Here is a 21,145-nt window from a genome sequence, read left to right as displayed (position 1 = left end):
CTCAGGGCAACTGACACAAGCCAGGGTCATGGAGGAAAAGCAGCAGTAATAGGTCACAGTGCTTTCAGGAACAGAGCAGTGCTAGCATGGTGCATCAATACTAAAATCAGACTTCTAAATTCAAAATTACCACTAGGGTTAAGCTTTGTGTTCTCCTTTCCTGCCATCTAGTAGTCACACCAGTCAGGACCAATATATCCTGTCTCCCATGCTTACATGAAGTCTTTGCCCTCTTGTTCCACTTCAGGTTCCTCTGTCTGGAGGCACAGGCTAGCCCTGCAGAAACCATGACAAGATTAGATTTTCTTTTAAAGATGTCTAAAAATCCTTGTGACTAATAAAAACAATGCTTCAAACAGCTGGGCTTTCTGATAAATGAGATGGATTTGCTATAAATTATGGCTACACCTTTCTCTGTCTCCATCCCAGGCATGCTGCACCACACAGTGGACAGAATTGGGAAAGAATATGTCTCCTTTTTTTCAGCCAGGGTTTTTTGTGATACATGCCAAGGCAATGCTGTCATCCAGGATTAAATCCTAGTTAAATATATTTTGGTAGTAATTAACCCAGCATTAAAAAGCAGGATCTTTAAGCTGGAGAGTCAACCTTCGTATTACCTTGATTTTACTTATGTAATAATGCATTTGTAACCTTACCAAGTAACCTAGAACTAATGAGAAACTTCCTGACAGTTAGAACAATTAACCAGTGGAACAACCTGTCTCCAGAAGCGGTGAATGCTCCAACACTGGAAGTTTTTAAGAAGAGACTGGACAGCCATTTGTCTGAAATGGTATAGGGTTTCCTGCCTGAGTAGGGGGATTGGACTAGATGACTTCCAAGGTCCCTTCCAACATTATTATTATTGTTGTTGTTGTTGTTGTTATTATTATTATTATTATTATTATCATTATTATTATTATTATTATTATCATCATCATCATCATCATCATCATCACACATTTCAGTTATGACAAACAATGAAGACAATCTTGTTCAAGCAAATTAACAGAACTCTTCTTCAAATCTTTCTATGGCCTGTGAGAATTTTTAAAGAACAAGATGCAATTAATAATATGACTCCCCTTATATTAATATTTTTTCCATCTTGCTCTATTATAAATTAGAATTTGGCAACAATTTTTGGAGAAATATTGGAGTTTGCATCAGCCAAGACTCTGCTATCTAATCTCTACAGATTTATGCTACTGGGAGTGAAACTCCTACACACTGATACTGCTTTTTCACAAAAAGCCTTGATTATATCTTCAGTAATACATAAAAGACCTTAGGAAATATACAGGAGAGAAGAAATTGTTCCCGAAAGTACATTTTGAAATCACTGGTATCTATAATTAGTTGTCTCCCATTTCTTGTCACTATTGAGGTAAGCAAATAATAACCAATTGAAGCAGAAGTGACAAAATAATTGTTATAGATGTTGATGATAATGATTTTACAGAAAGTTATCAGAATATTAAGAAGTGGGGGAAACACATATGTGCTTTGAAACTTCAGTGTTTGAGAGAAAAAGATAATACATTGCTTCATAAATACATGTTGAAAATGTAATTTGGTTCCTAAGTCTTATCCAGAACTCCTGTTTTGCAAATTGCTTCTTTTGTAGTGATAGAGTTGACCTTGTAGGTCCTTTTTTCCCCCTTTAAGGGTCTGGTGAAAAGGGTCAGCCACTGCCTGTGCCACTTCTCAACCTTCCCCCCACACATACTTCTGTTATATCTTTTTACTATCTCTGCTGGACACCACACCTTTCTGTAATTATCAATGCCTGCTTTCTGTCACTTCAAAGACTTCCCAGCACTGGGAACCTTTCTTCAAAAGATTTTACATTGCTAAAAAAAAAACCTCTGTCATTGACAGGAGGTCCCCCTTTGAAGTTTTTTTTCATGGCACTTATTGATTTTACCTCTTTCAGATTAGAAAATATTTCACTATGCCTGAAAGTGTGAATATGTTTCTGTTGCTGCAAATGCTTCTCTTTTGAAGAAGCAAAAACACTGCAGCTGTATCTCTCTATTCTCTTTTTTTCTGTGTGGGGAAATGGAAATCTCTAGTTCTTACTTATAATAGTTCTGTGCATCCCTTTTCAGAAAGTTGCAGAATCTTGGCTTCACTGAAGCTTCTCTGCACCAGTTGCATAATATACAATTTATGGAATAGACACTATGGCTCTTTTCATATGTAAACATTGCACTAGGGGAGAGCTGCAGTCTCTTCCAACTTGGTGGGAGTAGTCAGAGGATGCATTATTCTTGACATCTCCTAGTGACATTTCAGAACATTGTTGTTGTTTGGTTGCTTCTGACTCTTTGTGACCTGATGATGAAACAAGTAACTGCTTCTTTGAGTTTGTGTAAGCTCATGTCCATGAAATCAATTGTACTGTCTTAGCCATCTTGTTTTCCCCAGCCTCTTCTTTTATTGCCTTTGACATTTTGAAGCAGCAGGGTCTTCTCCAGGCTCTTTCTTCATCATTATGGGTCCAAAACATTTAAGCTTTAGCAGCCTGATTTTTTTTCCAATTAATATTAAATGGTTTGTTTTTCTAACAGTCTACTCTATTCTGAGCTATTTTCCTCAGCATCATAGTTCAAAGACATCAATTTATCTTCATTCAGCTGCAGAAGGGACAAACATGGCCTTGATCATACATATTTCTGATACCAGCATGAAGTCTCTGTACTTTAATATTTTCTGTGGATCAGGCATAACTTTACTCCCAAACAGAGATGCCTCTTTAGTTCAAGGGTGTAGTTACTATTCCTATCAAGATAAAGGTTATTTTTACTATTTCACCTACTTGCATTGCATAAGTACTTCACATGATTTTAGGGGAGAGAGAGAGAGAGAGAGAGAGAGAGAGAGAGAGAGAGAGAGAGAGAGAGAGAGAGAGAGAGAGAGAGAGAGAGAGAGAGAGAGAGAGAGAAAATCAGACTGATTTTTGTTTTCTCATATTCAAGTTCAGCTATAGACTCCTTCAGTCTTAACTTCCAGACACCAAAAATTATTTATGATTAGCATCGTCGAGGTTGTCAATACTTTTTTCAGCAATTTTAATTTCAGCTTCTATTTCTTCTAATCCAGTATTTCCAATTATGTGTATATATCTAAGTTAAATCAATAAGGGGACAGTATACACTTTTAACAGAATAACAGAGATGAAAGGGACCTTGGAGATCTTCTAGTCCAATCCCCTGCTCAAGCAGGAAACCCTATAACATTTCACACAAATGATTGTCCAATCTCTTCTTAAAAACCTCCAGTGTTGGAGCATCTACTATTTTCGGAAGCAAGTCGTTCCACTGATTAATTGTTGTAACTCAGGAAATTTCTCCTTCATTCTAGATTGATTCCCCTCCTTGATTACTTTCCATCCATTGCTTCTAGTCCTGCCTTCAGGTGCTTTGGAGAATAGGTTGACCCCCTTTTCTTTGTAGTAGCCCCTTAGATATTGGATCACTGCTATAATATCATCCCTAGTCCTTCTTTCCATTAAACTAGACATACTCAGTTCTTGCAACTGTTTTTTATATAACAATAGCAATAGCACTTAGACTTATATACTGCTTCACAGTGCTTTTAAGTGATTGTCCATTAGGACCCCAAGATCCTCATGCAGTTACTATTGTTGAGCCAGTACCATCTATTCTATAATTGTGCATTTGATTTTTCTTGCCTGTAAAACTTTACTTTTCTCTACATTGAATTTCATTTTGTTAGATAGGGCTCAGCAGTGCTTTTTTTGTTAAAAAAAAAAAAAAGGTGCCGGAACTCACACATGTCATACGCCAGGCCTACCCTATAAGGTTCCATCCAAACAAGGTGCTGGAACTCCATTCTGGGCATTCTATGACAAAAAAAGCCCTGGGGCTCAGTGTTCAAGTCTGTCAAGATCCTTCTGTATATTCTAGTTATATTCCTTTTTCCAAGTTGAACTTTTTTCCTATTCATCATATGATTTTTTTCAATAGGCAGATGAAGTTATGTGGGACTATTGGATGAGTCTCTTTATGGCAGTGGTGGCGAACCTATGGCATGTGTGCCAGAGGCGGCACTCAGAGCCCTCTCTGTGGGCACGCGCACCATGCCCTGGAGATGGCAACCATCCCTCTTCAACCAGCCACCCGCTAACTTGCCGAGGTCCCACAAGGCCGGATGTATCCCCATGCGCTCACTGGCTTCTGTGTGCAGGGGCTGATGGAGTCAGGCAGCAGCTGCCCCGGCCCCTGCCTCACCTTGCCCTGTGACAATGGCACCCCCGCCCTGCCTCGCCTTGCCTTGCCTTGTCCTGCAGGACGAGCCTCCTGCCCACCGCTCCACCAGCCAGAGACCCCCTGGATCTCCCCCAACCCTGCCCGGCCCCCATAGGTGGCCCTCCCCACGAGCAACTTTGAGTTGATCATGCCCACCTTGGCCACACCCACCCAATCTGCCATGATCACCACAGCCACGTCCACCCAGTGGGCCACACCCACCTGGCACCCGGCGATAAATAAGTGGGTTTTTGGTTGCAGTTTGGGCACTCGGTCTCTAAAGGTTCGCCATCACTGCTTTATGGAATGTGTCATACTGCTGATTCTCTATACTTTGTTTTTCTTTAGCAATGCTGGTTTCCTTCTAATCGAGCTGCCTGTAACTGCCTGTCTTATTCATGGTTCCTTGATGCTCTAGCTATTTCTTGCTGTCTTGAGCCATCTCTTTCCCTGAATGTGAACTTTTTTCTTCCCTTCACTGAAAACTATAGCCTTTGGACACATAGGTATACTGCTTATATACATGTACAGAACTTCTACACTTCTTTATCTGTCAGAGCTCCTTTTATTGCTAGCTGATTGACTTAAGGTTGAAAAAGTACAAAGATTTGTGCTTTCTTCTAGAGCTTGCAGGAGAGAAGGATTTACAGGAGGAAAGGAAAATGTGACAATGGCTCCCCCCCCCCCGCATACACACAAACCTTCAGAAGAGGAAGGAAAAATATTGCTGTTTTCCAATGTTTCACAGCCATACTTTCCTACAAAAATAATTGAGAAGGGAGGTTCACATATTTCAGAGTTTTCTATGTGACCTTTTATTCATAGCAAGGATTTTCTATTGTTTCTTTCTCATTTTTCGGGTATGAAAATCTCTGCACTTTGATTTAACAATAGAAAAAGCACAACTAAAAATGGCAAAACTCTACTAAACGTGATATATTTGTAACTATGCATTTAGGAAAAACTATAGCATTTGATCTATTACTAAAAATATAATTTGTGGAAGGTGGGATTCCATGACCATGGACCATCTAGAGTTATTAAGAGTTGGATGGCATACAAGTTTAATAAATTATGGGAAGAGGAGGAAGAGGAAGAGGGAGGAGGAGGAGGAGGAGGAGGAGAAGGAAAAGGAGGAGGAGGAGGAGAAGAAGAAGAAGAAGAAGAAGAAGAAGAAGAAGAAGAAGAAAAAGAAAAAGAAGAAGAAGAGGAAGAAGAAGAAGAAGAAGAAGAAGAAGAAGAAGAAGAAGAAGAAGAAGAAGAAGAAGAAGAAGAAGAAGAACAACAACAACAACAACAACAACAACAACAACAACAACAACAACCCAGGAAGTCATTTGATCATATTCTTTTTCATTCAAAAATCATTCAAAATCATTCAAAAATATTTGGAAATACATGTATAAATATATGTATTACAAGGTACCTGGAGAAAAAAATATGCATCCAAATGAGTTGATATTAAATTTTTCATCATAAGTTAGAGGAATAAGGTTTCTGAGGCTGTTTGCTCCTTGATTTAATAAGTTTGTTTTGATAATGTTATACCTACCCAAAACACATGTACTGTACATGTAATAATGCTAAATGTGAAAAATATAAAAAGAATACAGAGCAAGGTAGTTCTAGTTTTGGAGAAAGAGATTATATCTACTATTTAATCAATCTATAAAAACTGATTAAATAGTAGATATAAAGAAAGGACCTTTCTTTTCCTTTCCTTTCCTTTCCTTTCCTTTCCTTGAAAATTCTGCTGACAACTCTGAAGAAAAATATATGAATCCCTGTTTGCATGCATTCGTTTATTTCAAAGGCTACTGCATCAAAACAAGGAAGATGATGAATGCAAAAAGAAGCAACTTTTGTCCTCTGTTTTTGGAACTTCTTCTAAAAGTTGTTTTTCAATGTGTATCTTTAGAGTAAATCTGTACAACTGTGAAAAGTGTAGGGCGATGCAGGTTCTGCAGGTTACAGAGTTCCTGTCTTTCAATATTTGTTATCATCAACCTTAAAAATTATTAATAACAAGAAAAGTATCATTTAAGTTTCATTATTTTTTTAGTTGCAGAACTGAATCAGAATGAGTTTGTTTCTATTACTATGTAATGTTCAAATTCAAGAATCTCTTGGATGCCAGGAAATCCTGAACCTCTCAATGCCCAGGCACTTCTGTGGTCTAAAATTTCTTCTTTGCAGAATCCCCTGATGAATTGAAATATTTAATGAGATGGGACAATAAAACCATTAACTACATGGAATAAAACATGTTAAAGAAAGTATTAAATGCAATTACTGACAAAAAGCATAATGGTCCTATCCTAGAAGCAATGTCCTCTATGGAAGAGGAATAACAAGAATAATTTATGGCAAAATTGTGCAATTGGAAGGCATCATGATGATCATTTAGTTTAACCTTATCAATATTCAAGAAAACCAATTAAAGCACCTTAAGAAATGGTTGTTCAGTCCATTCTTAAAGAGGTAAACAACTCCCAGCCTCCAAAAGCAGATTGCTCTTTTGTTGTACAGATCATATTGTCAGGATATTTTTTCTTCTATTTCAGTAAAATCTGGATAGCTGCAACCTGCACTCATTTGCTTCTGGTCCCAGTTTTTGTGGCAATTAAAAAAAGTTCTGACCATCTTCACCATAACATCCTTTCACTGTCATGTTACTTCTCATTTTTCTTTTCTTCAGAGTGAGAAACAACTCTTCAGCTTGCCATTATAGAGAAAGTCCTTAAGATCCTGCAACATCTTTGCCTCCCACTGAACAAAGCTCTACTAATCTGCCTATATCCTTATGGAAACCTGGTGCCCAGAATCATATACAGTATTCCAGGTATGGTCACACCAGAATGGAACAGATGGGAATAAGGACTTCATCTGTCTTTGATAAATGTTTCCTCTAATGTGTTATAATAGTATTAGTTCTTCTAGCAGCTGTCTCACATGCTGGTCCTTTTCCAGTTTAACGCTTTTAAGCCATGAATTCCCTATCTAGCATGTGTGTGTATGTGTGGTTGTATATGCACGTGTGCGCGCGCGCACGCATGCACGCACACACACACACACACACACATCACCACACCACACCACACCACATTATATATATTTTTCTTTCTTGGCCCAAAGAGATCCCTGGAGAACTTTATTGATCCATCTTGATGTAGAGACATTCATACTGACTTTCTGAGTACAGTTAACAGTCAGTTGTAGACTTAATTTGCTATAGTGCTATCCAGCTAACATCAACAGCTTGAAATTGAGATACACTGCATTCACAGCAACCAGTCAACAGTTGTCAAAGAAGGAGCCAAGATTTTGTTTTTGACAAAGCCATGCTGACTCTTAGCATTGTCCTCAAGATGATTATTTGTTTTATTATCGTCTCCAACATTTTTTCTATTATTGATGTTAGACTCAGTAGCTGATAATTATTGGAATCCTTTTTTTTTCTTTTTGGAAGAGAGGTTTCACATTCATTCTTCTACAGCCCTAGTTTCTGCAACTTGGAGGTTCTCTTGGACTTGCAACTCCTGCTCGAGGAACAGGTGGCAGTTGCGGCTAGGAGAGCCTTTGCACAACTTCATGTTGTGCGCCATTTGTGGCCTTTCCTGGATCATGATTCGCTGTGCTCAGTCATTCAATCCCTAGTTATCTCACAACTGGACTATTGTAATGCGGTCTACATGGGGCTACCATTGAAGAACATTCAGAAACTAAAGCTGGTGCAGAGTGTGGCAGCACGGGTAGTTTTGGGGGGGCCAAGAATGGCCCCTGTGATACCGCTGCTCTGTGAACAGCATTGGTTTCCAGTCTGCTTCTTGGTGCAATTCAAAATGTTGATGATCACCTTTAAAGCTCTCCATGGCATGGCTCCAGATTACTTGAAGGACCATCTCGCCCCATTGGGATTGGCCTGTACCACTCGTGCTGGCAGAGGGGGCATGCTACGGGTCCTGTCAGCCTGATTATTCTGGCTGGCGGGGTCCAGGAGGAGGGTCTTCCCTGCTTTCCTCTTGCCCTCTGGAACATCTTGCCCCCCAATGTGAAATTCGCCCCAACCCTCCTATCTTTTCGTAAGGGCCTAAAGATCTGCCTTTGCCAGTCAGCTTGGGGCCCAAGTGGAGCGACAGCACAATGGAGATGGTTGATGGAGTAATAACAGATCCTGCCTCTCCCCCACTTCTCCTCCGCTGTCCCCATGTGTCCTTGGTTTTAAAGTTTGATTTTAGCATTTTCTGTTTTAACTAAGATGTAACGGTAAGTCACCCAGAGTTGCCTCATGGTAATATGGGTGGACAGTACATTTTATAAATAAATAAAAACAAATAGTGTACATCTCCAATAGTTTTAACCTGAAGGTAGATGCTAATCTTTTCAAACACATCCTTCACAAAGTGTGTGAGTATTTGTGAGCATGGCAACTTATCTTATAGTTTTTATACTAACAAGCCAGATTCTAGCTGAGCATCAATTTTATTGCATAGTCCAGATGGTAAGCTTTTCAAATGCTAATAATAACGATGATGAATAGTAATATAGAATTATGCTTACACATTTCTGCGTTTATCAAATTGATTTACATTGAAGTTGTAAAATACAGTGTAACTTCAGTGTAAATACAACACATATGAAAATATTGCAAGAAGTTTCTTATTATTGGGGGGGGGGGAACCAAAGGCTTGAGGTGAAATGTCAAAAGCTGCTTCAACAGAATGACCGGTGTGTGTGTGAGCATGTTTGTAGGCGACATACAAAACAGAGCTGGGTTGTCCCAAGGAAAATCCATAATTTGCCAAAGTGATAAAGATCCCCATAACTTTTAATAGTATATCTTCTTTCTTTAAAGTTTCTTCAAAAGAGTATCTATATTTACTTTCTCTTCTCTCTCTATATTGTTATTATTAATCTACAAACACTATGTCATCTTCCCCCCCAAGATACTAATATACAGGTAGTCCTCAAGTTCTTATCACAATTGAGCCCCAAAATTTGGTTGCTAAGTGAGACATTTGTTAAGTGAGTTTTGCGACCTTTCTTGCTGATGTTGTTAAGTGAATCACTGCAGTTGCTAAGTTAGTAACTTGGTCGTTAAGTGAATCTGGCTTCCCCATTGTCTTTGCTTGTGAGTAGGTTGCAAAAGGTGGTCACATGCAACCGTCATAAGAGTCTGAATTTTGATTACAAAACCATGGAGATGCTGCAATGGTTGTTAAGTGTGAAAAATGGTCATAGGTCGCCATAACTTTAAATGGTCACTAAATGAACTATTGTAAATTAAGGTCTATCTGCATTATAATTTATACTAGACTCTTATTTAGGAGAAAGAAAGATAGCATATCTGCAATAAATTTTTCTTTGCTGGTAAAAATATAGAATTAGTTTTAATTTCATTTTCGTCTTTCTAGCATTATCAGTAGGGATTGATTGCAGAATAGTATTTTTTTTCCTTCCTTCCTTGGGGGACAATTTGAAATACAAGTTCAGAAATAAGACTGGTATTTCTGTAGGCCATATAAAACAGCAGGAGTTACTGCAGTAGGAACCTTCCAGCAGCACTAGGGTACTTTCAACATAATTCCTATTTCTTTGGGAGCAATTTAGTCATTTGAAGTACTTATTTATATACTCACAGGAAGGAAGACATAAAATGGTAGTGTGCTTGTGTGCTTACTTGAGTTTGAACATGTAATTATAATGATGTAGCTTAATTTGTGGTACAAGGTTTATAGAGTATATGAGAAACACATTAAGAGCAGAAACTCTTTAAAGAATGTAGAACATTTTGTCGTTCTAATTGCATCTATTCTTTTACTTATTTATTCATTTCTCTATTCTGAAAAAAAATTGTATTTCCCATCTGAGCAACTAGGTTAGCCAATAGATGAGTTTGAATTCAGTTGTGCAGCTAAGGCAGTAACAAAAAGTAACTCTTTTTGTATCTCCCATATCAATTCTTTTGGTTTTTAGCATCAATGGAGTAAATCTAGTTAACCTGGCCATACTTTAGTTTGATTTAAAAATCAAGTAGCCAATGCTTTGCTTTCTGTAAGATAAAAGGAGACAAGTCAATCTGTGTAAACAAAAAAGAATACAGCAATATTCTTATTTTATGTTAATATTAGAGAAAGTATGGGGTAGTGATTGACATGTTGAATCACAAATAGGGAAAAATAGATCTAAGGTTATTCTCAGTTATGAGAATATTAGTTAGTCACCCAGTCTAATCTACCTTATGGAGTTGTAATGAGAAGAACTAGAAATGGGGTGAAGCATAAATCACATACAACTTGTGAAAAAAGAGAAAGTTATAATTCTAGTAGTCCTTGGTAGCCTCAGGTATGCTCTAGTACCATCTGAGTTTGCATGGTTCTTCAAGATAAATTCGTTTTGATCTGAAACTTACATGATTCCACTTCAGATAGTAACATACAGTATCTTATTTGTATAATTTAATTTAATTGTTAAGTGAATCCCTGCAGCTGTTGAATTAGTAACATGATTAAGTGAATCTGGCTTCCCCATTGTCTTTGCTTATCAGAAAATTGCAAAAGGTGATCACATGATCCCTGGACACTGCAACCGTCATAAATATGAACCAGTTGCCAAGTTATCCAGATATAAATCACATGACCATGGGGATGCTGCAACAGTGATAAGTGTGAAAAATGGTTATAAGTCACTTTTTTCAGTGCCGTTGTAACTTTGAACAGTCACTAAACAAACTGTTGTAAGATGAGGACTGCCTGTACTGTTCTTATTTTAAGTGATTGCACATGAGAATATTTAAGTATAAGAGTAATCTAACAAAAATATCTCATATGATTATGCAAAGCCTCTCTTGAAAAATTCCTAAAGTTTCCTAAGCTTAAATATATACATTTTCGTCCTCTCTTCTCTCACAGGTGCAGATAGTCCTCAACTTACAACCATTCACTTAGCAAATTACAATGGCTCCAAAAAGAGTTATGTCCAGTCCTTGCACTTATGACCATCACAGAATCCCCATCCTCACGGCATCCCATGATAAAAATTTGGACACTTGGCAAATGGTACATATATACAACAGTTGCAGCATCCCAGGTCATTTGTGGCCTTCCAGTTGGCTTCCAACAAGCAAGTCAATGGAAGAAACCAAATCCGCTTAACAATATATGATTAACTTATCAACTGCAATGATTTTCTTAACAACCATGACAAAAAAATTGTAAAATTGAGCATAACTCATTTAACTGCCTTGTTTAGAAATGGAAATTGTGGTCCTAACTGTGGTCATAAGTCGAGGATCACCTGTACTTATGTAATGGTAGGATTCAAAATGTTAATTCCATTCTTAGATAGCTTTGCTTTCTTTTCTGAGAGAAAAAAACCATGCACTACCCAAATGTGAAAAAAAAAACATGTTCACATGATCATTCTAAGCCAAACTACTATGAAAAACTCACCAGCACTTAAGTAAATCCTTTTGCTTTGCAATTGTTCTTACTCAGGACTGTCTAGTTATAGGGTTTTATTTTCCAGTACTGATAGGCTTCCTTGCCCAACAGCCTCTACTTCCAGCTGTTCTAGAATCTTTGTCCATCTTTTGCAGATGTTCCCCAATCCTATTCTGCTCTATACATGAATCCTCTTGGTCCTTTGCTTGTCTAGTTACTCCTTTCATGGCCAGCATCTCCTCTAGAATCTGAAAGAATCACCCACTATCCACTGCCTATTCCGGCTGTTACAAACTTTGTTTAAAAAATACACTTGCCAGATTGAAGATCATGCAAGGAGTTAGAATTTTTTTCCTAGCCACCTATGTGCCTTGAGTATAAGTCCACTGAAAAAACAACCTTTTCATTTTGACATTTATAATGTTGAGAAGAATAGTTTTTGAAATAAATCTGTCATGGATTTATTAAAACTCTTCCTAGGCAGTGGAGTTCCCAGAAGTGTGAGGTATTTGCTTGGAAGTTATCTCTGGAACTAATGTCTGTAATTATAGCTGATATCCAATATTCCATACTTTAGCTAAAGTGATAGAGAAGGCATGATTGGATGGAACAAATTATCTGGAAAGTTTCTGGTCTAGGTTCAGAACCAGATATAACATAGAGTCAACTGGTCATTGATTGCTGGGAAAGGCAAGGCAAGGTGATTCTTTTAGTGTCCTGGCTCTATTAGTGGCTTTTTATACTGTTAACGAGTGCCTGAAGAAACTGGTAGTGGTGATGCAGTAGTTAGAATGCAGTATTGCCAGCTAGATCTGTCCATAACCTATGTGTCAGGGTTCTGACTAATGGAACACTTCAAAGAAATTCCAGGCATATTTATTCTGAAAAAGTCTTTAATCATGGACACATTGTTGGCACATATTGAATGGATGCTAGAATCTGAATTTCTCTTGCTTGCGTCTAACTTTTCTTGCTAAACCCCTTCCTTATTTTGCAGTCACAAGTCACATCTTCCAATTAGCCCGAGGGCAAAGATTCACTTCCGTTCCTTTTCCCGGGCTTTCCTTACAAATCTCCTCCCTTTCTCTGTCATCTGAATTAACTCTAAAAATACCAGACAGTTCTGTATATCTTGTCAAAGCAATAATATCCTATATTAACAACGTTGACACTATGGAGCAATATATAAGTCTAAGTGCTATTGCTATTGCTAGTTTTATAGTGATGTCACATCCTTCTAGGTGCTATCAGAAAACTGTACTGAAAGATGTCTGTTAGATAATAATAATAATAATAATAATAATAATAATAATAATAATAATAATAATAATAATAATAATAATAATAATAATAATAGTAAAGTTGGAAGGTACCTTGGAGGTCATCTAGTCCAACCCCCTGCTCAGGCAGGAAACCCATACCATTTTGGACAAATGGTCCTTTGGATTTTATTTTTTTTTTGAGAATTTTACTTAATATCTGTAATATTTGAAACTGATGTATCATGATCAGTGATATGGAAGCAGTGTTCCAATATCTAAGGGGTTCCCACAAAGAAGAGGGGATCAACCTATTCTCCAAACACTTGAAGGCAGAACAAGAAGCAATGGATGGAAACTAATCAAGAAGAGAACTAAGGATAAATTTCATGACATTTAGAACAATTAATCAGTGGAATGACTCGCCTCTAGAAGTTGTGGGTACTCCAACACTAGAGGTTTTAAAAAAGAGATTGGACAACATTTGTCTGAAATGGTTTAGGATTTTCTGCCTTAACAGGGCATTGGACTAGAAAACCTCCAAGATCCCTTCCAACTCTGTTATTCTATTATTATGTTATCCTGTGACTTCGGGATTGGATATCTTGAATCTGTTCACATATTTCCAGACTTAAGGGACTATGAGAGCTAGTTTGGTCTAGTGGTTAAGGCATAGGCTAGAAAATGGGATACTGTGAGTACAAGCCCTGCCTTAGCCATGAAAGCCAGTTGGGTGACTTTGAGCCAGTCACTTTTTATAAGCCAAACCCACCTCTTAGGGCTGTTGTTATGGGGAAAATAGGAGGAGGAAGATATGTTGGATATGTTTGCTGTTTTGAGTTATTTGCAAAAATAATAAAGGTGGGATACAAATAAATAATTAAATATGAGGGAAAGAGTATATGCTGAGTTCAGACAAGTTGGAATTGTTGCTGATTTCAGGAAGTGGATAAGAGGATTTAGGAAAACCACCTGTTTTGTATGAAGCCTTATTACACACTTAAGGTAAGTTAAGGTAATTTAAGGTAAGTTGAATTTTTAAATCTGGAGGCAGGCTCAATATTTATTAATCAAATTCAGGAAAACGTACTGATGTTATATTACAGACTATCTGTGACAAATGTTTGGGAACAGTCTCCACATATCAGATATGGTTAAAGTTAGAATTATATTTAAGAAAAAACGTAATAAATAAAAATTGCTGGATAGCATGGATAACTTTATATACAATAAAAGATAAAAAATTTATAGAAGCATCCAGAAAATTTTTACAGTTGATTTATTTTTCAAATTGCACCTTTTATTATTCTTTTAGTTTGGTTTACTTTGGAGATTATGGTGGCAAAACTACATTGTTATGGACTGAGTGACATAATCTATTAACAATGGAGTATATGACTATCTTTCTGATTTTTATTTATGGTGGATATATCTCAAATTTGAGCTATGTCAGTATGAATTCAAACTTTAATCTTGTCTGTCAAATATTCTGTAGTTCATTAAAATACACATTTGTTGTAGTCCTTAACTTCCCCGATATTATTTTTCAGGCATCCATCTTCTGATATGGGCATGATTTACAGAACAGTCTAAGATAAATGCATTTTGTCTACATTTCTATTTTACATGCACCTTTTACTAATCAGCACATGTTATAAAACGTCTCATGATATATGGCTTCTTTTTTCATAACTTCTTCAAATGCAGATTTTTTTGTCTGAAATTTTTGAGCCAAAATGCATTTTGAGACAGACACTAGCAGGTTCCATGAATTCCATGCCTGTTTGTTCCACCATCAATTCTGTTTTGGCAGATTACCTTAGTTGACTTAAAAAGAAATTTATCATGGATTTCTTTTACATCCCTAATTTATGACAGTGTAGTCACGAGGAGTCTAATTCTTATAGAAAACAGGTAACACTTAAATTCCCCCTCTTCTCCAGCTATTCATTTATCAAATGCCATCTTAACATGAAAGATGTTAGTGGTTTTTAAACACCACAGGCAGGTCCCAGCTGGGTTCCTCTTCTGTTTTTCAGCCCAATGGAATATTATACATAAATTGTGTACAGAGGCATGAGATTCTGTCTGTCTATCAGAAAAATTCTGAAAACCAAATGGAAAATGATGTGGTACAGTGGGTGGAACCAGCAAAAATAAACTAAATTTCAAAAAGGGCTGGGTCAAGGTAGAAATTGCATAGAAAACAATCCAGAAAAGTTAACCACTTGGCAATATGAATTCATAATCCAATTACACCTATTTTAATTTCACCCATCTTCTTTCTTTCTACTCCTATGACCCAGAACAAAATTTATAAGTAAGGGTTAGAAAGAATTCCCCCAAAAACTATGCTTTCTCTTCCTTGTAATCCTCTATCTGCTTACATTATCTTTAAAAAAAAGCCAGAAGGATGATTGTACAAGGATTGAATGAAAAATAATTCCTCAGGCTCCATATTTTTTGTGTAAATTGGGATATTTTAATAAATCAGGAAAAATCCTTGAAATGAACTTGCATTACCTGTACTTACTTTACACAGTCATTATCATTCACTGCAAACTTCTGCCAAGCTTTTTAAAACCTTCTCAAAAGATACTTTGTCTCTTTATCTAGGTTTTAAGTCCTTTCTACCTCTTTATATGAGTCAAATAGATTCCTATAAAATATTCCTTCAGTTTTGGAGAAAGATGGATGTTATATGCCACCAAATCTGGATTGTATAGAATAAGATGGCAAGATCCAAATTAACAACTGTCTCTTGGGTATCTTGGTTTTGAAGCTCAGTGGTATCCTTCTTGTGTTTCTGAGCTCAGTTTAAATATTGTTTCAAAATGAAATGTTGAGGGTTGCAGTATAGAACTGAGTTGGTAGCAGTGCAAGCTTAAAGGAAATACATTTGAATATCCATCTACATTGCCCCAAACTTGATTATTTCTTCCTGCAAGTGAATGTGGACTGACATTTCATTTCTGTCTCAAAATGATGAGCCCATATTTTGTTGGCTGACATGATAGAATAAAAGAAAGCATCTCACTGTTCTTGTAGCATGACAATTGTTGGAAAAATTCCAACAATTCCATTCTTGAAGCTTTCATCTCTGCCATTGGCACGCAAAGAACCCATTTTGCATAAACCCTCCAATACTGAAGAACGTCAATAATATGACCCATATGTTGCTGTGAAATACCAAATTTGACAGCAATTTCCCGTTGAGTGACTTGCTGATTGTTCTTAATGAGATCATCAACCTTTCCCATCTGACGTTTGTTGGGTGCTGTCACACATAGTCGACTTTGTTCTTGATCACACAAACCAGCTTTTCTCAGTTCACTATCTTACGTTTTGTGGCCTAATGACATTCACATCATCACCAAAAACCACCTGCATTCAGCAATGAATTTTAATTGGAAGGACTCTTTTAGCCGTCAAATTTTAATCATGGCGCTTAAAGGACATTGACAAGCATTCATTACAGTTTTCCATTTCATGAACATAGCAATATCTTTTTTCAGAGCAAGTTTCCACCAACTGAAATTAAAAAACAGTGAATACATCAGAGCCTCTAGCACCTTGGTACCACCATTTGTTGACAATTTATAACAACCGAGGCATTATTTTTCATTCAGCCCTCACATGTTTTGAGAAATGTAGCTTTAGCTGCATTAGCACAATTCCAGAGCCAGACATAAACAAAAGAATAGGATAAGATTTGTGGTATAAATAGAAAAACAAAACTGTGATTCTTTTGTTATTTTGGTGTATTTGCCAGTGGGTAAGTTTGCTATCCTAGTAGAGTTTTCTTCACATTGAAAGCAGAATTTGGAAGATCCCAGACATATAAGAAATTCTGAGGAAAACCAATCAAATCTCTGAGATTTCCCTGTCGATAATTTTTAGATTTCATCTGCCATAGTTTCTTGCCCTCATCTTGGACCATAACTCACACAATTTCTTGTCATTGGTAACGAAGGCTGCAGCTAAGAGGAATTGTAGTCTAAATTAATTGACAGGCTAGATTTAGCTCCAGGATAGCTGTATCATGATCCTGTGGATTTACTCAGGATAATTGTGCATTGGGTTGCAGGCATAATTAGCATGGATAAGATAGTTTGGTATAAAAGCCTTTGTAACACAATCCTTCTGGCACTATCTGTAATTTCAGTTTCTTTTCTGACTACGTCACCTTTAATTTCTTGAAATGAAAGAATACATTAGCTTTTTTCTTGTTATTTTTGTACTATTATCTTTATGAGATTAACAATTCTGTAGGGTCATTGTCAGAGCAGATAATGTTCCAATTTAATGTTGCTACATCACAAAAATGGCTTGTTCAGTAATGTTTCTAAACATGCATATTGGATGAAGTATCCCCATCAATAAGCTAATTATACCCATCCAATTTTAACATTTCACAGTTTCATGAGAGTCCAGATTAAGTCTTATTTACCATGTCAGCTTTTATACAATTTAGTCATTAAATTCAGCAATAAGCTTAGATGCAAATATGGTAAAACAATTTTGAATATAACAGAAGTATTGCTATAACTAAGAAACATTCATTTTCTAACACTAATCAACCAGCTGTTCCTAAGCTCAAAAAGATTTGTGAGGATTCTGATTTCAACACGGAATATCAAGGAGGGCAAAAGGGCAACTAACTTTCCCCATTGTTTGGTGTGCAGAGGTAAGAATTTTTGCTTAGGTATATAGAGAAGCCAATACTCTTATTTTTCTTCCCTTGTTTGTTAAAGTTATAACAGTCCTTTGCTGTTGTGAGTATATGGAAACTTTAGAGAATGAGAACTATCAGGGTCAGAACAGGATCCCAGTAAAACAAATCTATGTTAGGATCTAATATAGGGATAAACAATGTCCCTTACATTCTTTAGTTCACTTGATTATTATATTTAAAATATTACTTTTAAAAAACAGGTGAGAAACTGTTATTTACAAGAAAAATAACAATTTTGAGATCAACTTTATTTAAACAATGTATTTCAACAATTCTTACATTTTTAATATAACCTAAAAAATTATATAAAGGTTTTCTTGCATTTCCAGGAAAAATAATTTGAGCTATGTCAATAGACAGAGCAACCTCCTCAAATAAGAGATTGGTAAATTGTGACCGCCATATCACATTAGAATAATTTGTGAGAACACTCATAACTTGCTCTCAAAATTTTTAGTTATGTCATTAGCCTAATGTTCTATAAGATTTAGAGGCAGATTCGATTGGTGCAGAATCTGAATTAGGAATCTTACTGAAGGAGGAATTAAAATGTAGATGCAGAAAAATAGCAGTCATTGTACCTGTGTTCATATGACATATTTACTAATAGTGAACCCAATTTTATGGACCTGCAGTATACACTGAATGATAAATTAACTACATAAATTAGAGTCACATAATATACTAGGTTATAAAGTATGGACCTATTTAGTGGTTTGGTAAATTAACATAGACAAAAAAATGAACAAGCTGAGAAGCTGGTAATAGAAGATATGGAAACAAGGCTGGAGAATGACAATTAGTATCTGGCAAATGCACAGATGTACAAATAAAGCTGAAAGCTTAACCCAGAGGAATTTATACATCTGATGAGCAGAATCAAATGAGAGATTGCTTGAATAGCAAAAGTCACAAGGAGCAGCAATACCATACCCTAGCTCAGTGATGGCGAACCTTTTAGAGACCGAGTGCCCAAAATCTGGCCCCGCCCCACTCCACCTCCTACCCCACCCCTGCCCCACTCCCACCCCATCCCCCACCCTGCCTGCTTGCAGGGCCACTCACTGCTTCCAGGGCCTGCCGCAGATTGCCCAGGCAGCCCAGCAGCGCTATGGCAGCCATGCCCTCTGCCCGCACCCTGCAGCATCAACTGTGTGGGATGGGGCGTGAGGGCAGAGTCTTGTCTAAGCTGCCTGGCTGTCATGTCCTTGGCTGCGCTGCTCTGTGCGGGCCATGCTCGGGGGTGACTCTCCTCCAGGGGGGCTGCTGGTGAGGGGGTCACGGGGGGAGGTGAGGCTGGGGCAACGGCATGTGTGCCCACACAGAGGACTCCAAGTGCCACCTCTGGCATGCGTGCCATAGGTTCACCACCACTGCCCTAGCTCAATCAATGTCAGGAACAGCACCTTCATTTTATTTTATTTTATTTCATTTTATTTCATTTCAGGAACACTCTCCATTTCATAGCAAGAGGTACTGGATAATGTACTGGATAATAGGTACACTGGGCATTGTACACATGGAAACAATAATAAAAGTAGAGATATATAGTTAAGATCATAGGAAGCATATTGTTCAGAAAAACATTTAATTTAATATTGGCATAATAATTATTCCCAATAATAAAAAAACTGTATCCTAGTATCCTAGTTGCCAGCACTTCGGGGTCTACTAGATCAGGAAATAATCTCCATTGGAATAATTGACCTTTACTAAATTGAGAGGGACTAAAATAATTGAATCTTGCAATGAAGATTATGCCCTTATATTCCAGTAAGTCAGGAAGGAGTCTACCTAAATCTCTTATGAATAATTGCCTTTCTTCCTGGGGCTTAAGGAATGTTTCAGCCTTCCTTGCTTATGTAATGTTTTTTGTCTATATTTCTCAGGATGATTCTCCCCGAATCTCTACCCTAGTATTTTAATATATGTAGCCTATAAAATTGTCTTCTATCAATTGTATTAGATGATTAATTGAGTGATTGATTGATTGATTATGTGCCATCAAATCAGTGTTGAACACTTAATGACCACATAGATTTTGTCCAGGGCAATCTGTTCCCAACTTGGTCCTTCAGATTTCCCAATAGTGCAATCAATTGCAGCAGAATATTGCAATTGATTCCTCCAATATAACAACAATAATTAAGTTTAAGAGGCACGGAGAAAAAAATTTCAAACATGTTTAATCTTTCAAAAGTCATTTAAATTACCAGCTTCCCTTTTCTTGTAATAGTGGACCACATACATTAATTGCATATTACAAGAGCAAGTGCTTCCTTTTATCTATCTTGAGTCAGTTGTATTTATTTATTTTAAAATTTGGAGCAGCTAATAAATCCATCTATCATTGAAAATGAATCTGAAAGTGAACATGTCTTGAACTACAGTCATTAAGGATTTTGTTTACTGCTCTGCTGCTGTATGCTTTATAAGTCGTCTAACTCTCCTACAAGAAATAATCATTAAAATAATAATATATAAAATGATGAACATTTTTATTACGTATTCATTGTCAATTTGTTTATGGTCACTGAATCACCTATGAATTGCAAAGTTGCTCTGTTTCTGGAATGCCAATAAAAATTATTTCCATGTCATTGTGTCATTATTTATATTCGAACAAACTTCATTAATCTACCAACTCTCTAAAGAGTTATTTCTGTAATTCACAAACAATCTGAACTTGTCTTTGGAATTAAGGAAATTGAAACCCAATAAATCTAAAGTGTAATAAAATTGATTCATGAATTAACTATCCAAAATCCTGACTGACATTTGAGGACAAAGATTCAAAGAAAGCAGAAAAATGGACAGTACACTGGACAGAAAGAAGGATATAAGGAAGGTTTAATAAGAAAAGGAAGCTTAAAAGGATCTGCAAAATTTCCTGGGAGGAAGAGGAAGAAAGACATGGAATGACAAGAATTGAAGCATTCCATCCATATAGCAGTGTAGGAATGTGCTCAAAATATACTTGTTTACCCAGTCTTTTTAATTGTTTCAATTATTTTATTTACTTTCGTTATTTCCAATTGTCCTGTTTTATTGCTTTACTAAAGTTTAAAGATGTTTATTGTACTTTTACTGTTTGAACAGTACTTCCTGAGCCATTAAGAAAACAGGTAGCATAAAAATACACCAAATAAATAACCATTCAGTATTCAGAAGAACAGTCTGAACAGAAGCAAAGCCCTTGATTAACTTTACATTGAAAATTCATTCATTCATTTATTTATTCGATTTGTATCCCGCCCTTCTCCCGAGGGACTCAGGGCGGCTCACAACATATTTAAAACAGAAACATGCCCACAATCCCCGCCAAATAAAACCAATTAAAACCCAAATATTTTAAAGTTGTGGTATTTAAAATTTTCTAAAAATGAACCCGATTTAAAATCCTCCCTAGGCCAGGCCCGCTTGCTGGAAAAG

This window comes from Protobothrops mucrosquamatus, unplaced genomic scaffold (assembly GCF_001527695.2).
Source record: "Protobothrops mucrosquamatus isolate PMUCROS unplaced genomic scaffold, P.Mucros_1.0 scaffold117, whole genome shotgun sequence".
Lineage (NCBI taxonomy): Eukaryota > Metazoa > Chordata > Lepidosauria > Squamata > Viperidae > Protobothrops > Protobothrops mucrosquamatus.
The sequence above is the reverse complement of the archived record's forward strand: the minus strand, read 5'-3'. Positions refer to the sequence as shown.